We start from the raw sequence: 3,592 nt of genomic DNA on the forward strand, positions 1-3,592 counted from the left end.
CCTCACCCGAGCTGTGCCCAAAGAGGGCACACACTGTGCCGTGATGTCCGGCCGAGGCACCACACTCAGTAGGGAGGAGGTCAGTGAGTGGTTGACCACTGGATCGATGGCCAAGGCAGCTAGGCCAGGCAGAGCCAGAAGGGCCACGGGTGGCCGGCTGAGAACATCTCGTGTGTATTGTACATCCCAGAGTCACCTTGGGAGTGGGTGGCGGGGGCGCGGGGATGTGCCTGGTTCTGTTCAGAGTAGGACCTGACCTGGCACTGTCCAGTTTGGAACAGGGAAGCGGTGGGAATTCCCGGGAAGGGTGACGTCTCTGGTGGAAGGGATGGAGTCGATGGGCAGGGTTACTGACTCACCAGGGTGGTCTGGCAGCGGGTACGGTCAATCTCCGGGAGACCACGGCAACATGGTGTGGACGTTCAGTGCCTCTCCGTTCCCGGGAAATCTACCTTCGGGTCAGGACAGGGGCCGAGAGCTGTAGGACCACTCATGGTGGCGGTGGTGTTGGCGTCGAAGGGCACAGGGACACAAGCAATGGCGCGCTGGGTTAACCGGTGGGAGGGCAGTGGCAGGGTGCCAGGGTAAGGTTTTATAGACAAACAGACGGTGAGCACAGTACACCCCCACCCCCCCAACCCCCAACCCACCAGCCAGTCGGACACTCACCACGTTGGAGACGTTCGGAGAGGCACCATGCTGCAGTAACTTGGTGACAATGTTCAGGTTCCCCATGAAGGCAGCAACATGCAGCGGGGTTAGCCCCGACTGCAAAACAAACAGAGTTAGAGACGGTGGGGGGCAGGGGGAGGGAGGCGGGGGTGGGGTGGGGGGAGGGAGAGACAGGGACAGAGAGAGACAGGGACAGAGAGAGAGAGAGGGACAGAGAGACACTGGGACAGAGGGACAGGGACACAGAGAGAGAGACAGGGACAGAGAGAGAGAGGGAGAGAGAGACAGAGGGACGGAGAGAGAGAGAGGGACAGAGAGAGACACAGGGACAGAGAGAGACAGGGACAGAGAGAGAGAGACAGGGACAGAGAGAGAGACAGGGACAGAGAGAGACAGGGACAGAGAGAGAGACAGGGACAGAGAGAGAGACGGCGGGGGGGGGGGGGAGACAGGGGGGGACAGACAGGGATAGCAAGACAGAGAGAGAGAGGGACACGGACAGACAGACATGGACAGAGAGAGAGAGAGACAGAAACAGAGAGACAGGGAGAGACAGACAGAGACAGAGAAACAGATAGAGAGAGAGAGAGTGAGGCATAGGAACAGAAACACACACAGAGACATGTCACAGGTCACAGGTGAGCATGTCTAACACACTGGTTGGGAATTGGTTTCATCTAACATACCCAATGGGTGAAGTTACACATTTAACACACAGACAGCACTGAGACCAGCGTTTTCACAGGAGACACAGGATGGTATCAAGTCCATTCTGTGCACATCTGATCGTGTGGCAAAAGGATGGCGTTAACTGCCCCAACCTTGTGATGCCTTGACAGGACGGGGACAAGTCCTGTTCTGTGAGTCGCTGTGAGGTCAGCTCTGAGAGAGGCAGCTTCCCAGTTTGGGCAGAGGGGATTAATTGGAGCATCATGGTACCAGTCCCTGCCCGTCCTGAGGGGTGTGAGACTGTCGGTAGGCCTCAATCAGCTCAGAAGGCCAGTTTGTGATATGGAACAGCAGGTCAGGAGTGGTATCTCTGATCTCTGCAGTCGTAAACCTGAAGAAAATCTTTTTTTTGCAATAGTTGTCCTATGCTGTGGCTTATAACTGTGAAGATAGAGATTCTACTCGTAATTGTACAAACCTCTTTTTTATTCTCTCACTAACCATTGAAAGAAATCAGAGAAAAATAATGCAGTGAACAGCAGAAAAGTCATAAGGATCATCTCAACAACAGTACTTGGGAACAAAAACTACTGAACTGTCTTTCCAGTTTTTCCCCAATTGTCCAAAATTTACACTGTCTGTGTGTAAGGGGGAATCTATAAGGGGAATAGAGTTTTAATGAGTATTATATGTCGAAGGTTTACAATTGTTTGTGTAGCTAGAGTCTAATTACTTGCAATAAATAGTCATTCTTGCTCAGTTCAAAAATGAGGTCCATGTTTTTCTCTCAGTCGGTGTCTGATCATTTGTGTCTGTTTGGGAACAGGACACATTTGCTCTAAACTTTTTGACTTGTGTTCCCACTCTGGGAATAGCGGGAGGCGATTTGGAATGTGCCAGCCCAGTGCGGTGTGACAAGGTTCCCCACCCCCTTGTTGCTGCGGAGGGTCACTAGGTTGATTCCGGAATTGAGAGGGTTGACTTATGGGGAGAGACTGGGACTACACTCATTGGAATTTAGAAGAATGAGGGGGGATCTTATATAATGATATAAAATTATGAAGGGAATAGATAAGGTGGAAGCAGGGAGGTTGTTTCCGCTGGCGGGTCAAACTAGAACTAGGGGATGTAGCCTCAAAATAAGGGGGGAGCAGATTTAGGACTGTGCTGAGAAGGAACTCCTTCACCAGAAAGGGCTGTGAACCTGTGGAATTCCCCGCCCAGCGAAGCCGTTGGGCTACCTCGCTGAATGTTTTTATTGCAAAGATAGAGTTTTGAACAGTAAACGAATTAAGGGTTATGGTGGGCGGGTAGGTAAGTGGAGCTGAGTTCACAAAAACGTCAGCCATGATCTTATTAAATGGTGAAGCAGATATGACGGGCCGGATGGTCTACTGCTGCTTCTATTTCATACGTTCACCTCTTGCTCTTCATCGACAGGAACAGGGAAAGCAGGAGCAGGACGAGGCCATTCAGCCCTCTCCCCTGCCTGCTCCACCATTTCATACAACGCTTTGTGAACCCTTTTCGGCCCCGGAGCCATACCCAACCCCTTCTTGAAAACATTCAATGTTCTGACCTCGGTAGCTTTCTGTGGCCGGGAATTCCACAGGCTTCTCCCCAACCAACTCTCCGGGTGAGGACACATCGCACTCCGCCCACTCCCTACCCCAACCCAATTCAAAATGGCAGCGCCCCCAACCGTCCCCACATCTCGGGAACGTTGCCCACTCCTGGAATATGGTGATCCAAATCCCTGATGGCTGAAGCCAGTGAGGTGGTGAGGGGGGACACTCTCGGAACGGTGTGAGAGCTGGAAATGGATCGGTGCAGCGGGACGCGTGGAAAATGTTTTTACCTCAGTGACAGCCTCGAGAGAAGCTCCATGTTTCAGCAGTAGTTCCATCAGTTGGACATGGTTTTTCTTGCAGGCGATGTGTAACGGGGTGAAGCCGTTCTGGGGGAGGGCACAGCGAGAAGGACAGGCGTCAGGGTCACCAACCGAAGGGACAGCCTCAGGCACTGACCGGTAGTGCCGACCACCACGCCCCCTCCGACCCCGAGGCACCATGCCACCCCCTCCATCCCCTGCGGAGAGGGTTCCGATGACCATGGAAGGGTGGGTGGGCACGGGAAGCTCTGTCCTGGAGGGGCACAGAGCCTCCTGGGTCAAGAGCAGTGGAAGCTCAACCCCACTCTGCGCCCCCGCCAAACCTGAATCCATAAAATGGAGGCAAAATCGTCCGGAACA

The 3,592-nt window shown here is 53.4% G+C and overlaps 1 long non-coding RNA gene across 1 annotated transcript in view; it reads right to left on the bottom strand.

Annotated features, from left to right (window-relative positions):
* Nucleotides 1-669: 669 nt before the first annotated feature.
* LOC125488265 overlaps nucleotides 670-3,592 on the bottom strand; it is a 4,735-nt gene continuing 1,812 nt past the window's right edge. The window contains exons 2-3 of the long non-coding RNA XR_007266268.1: nucleotides 3,200-3,298; nucleotides 670-768 (exon numbers count right to left, since the gene is read on the bottom strand). This is a non-coding gene — a long non-coding RNA (uncharacterized LOC125488265). The remainder of the gene's footprint in view (nucleotides 769-3,199; nucleotides 3,299-3,592) is intronic.

Source organism: Rhincodon typus, unplaced genomic scaffold (assembly GCF_021869965.1).
Source record: "Rhincodon typus isolate 14 unplaced genomic scaffold, sRhiTyp1.1 hic_rhity00000097, whole genome shotgun sequence".
Classification (NCBI taxonomy): Eukaryota; Metazoa; Chordata; class Chondrichthyes; order Orectolobiformes; family Rhincodontidae; genus Rhincodon; species Rhincodon typus.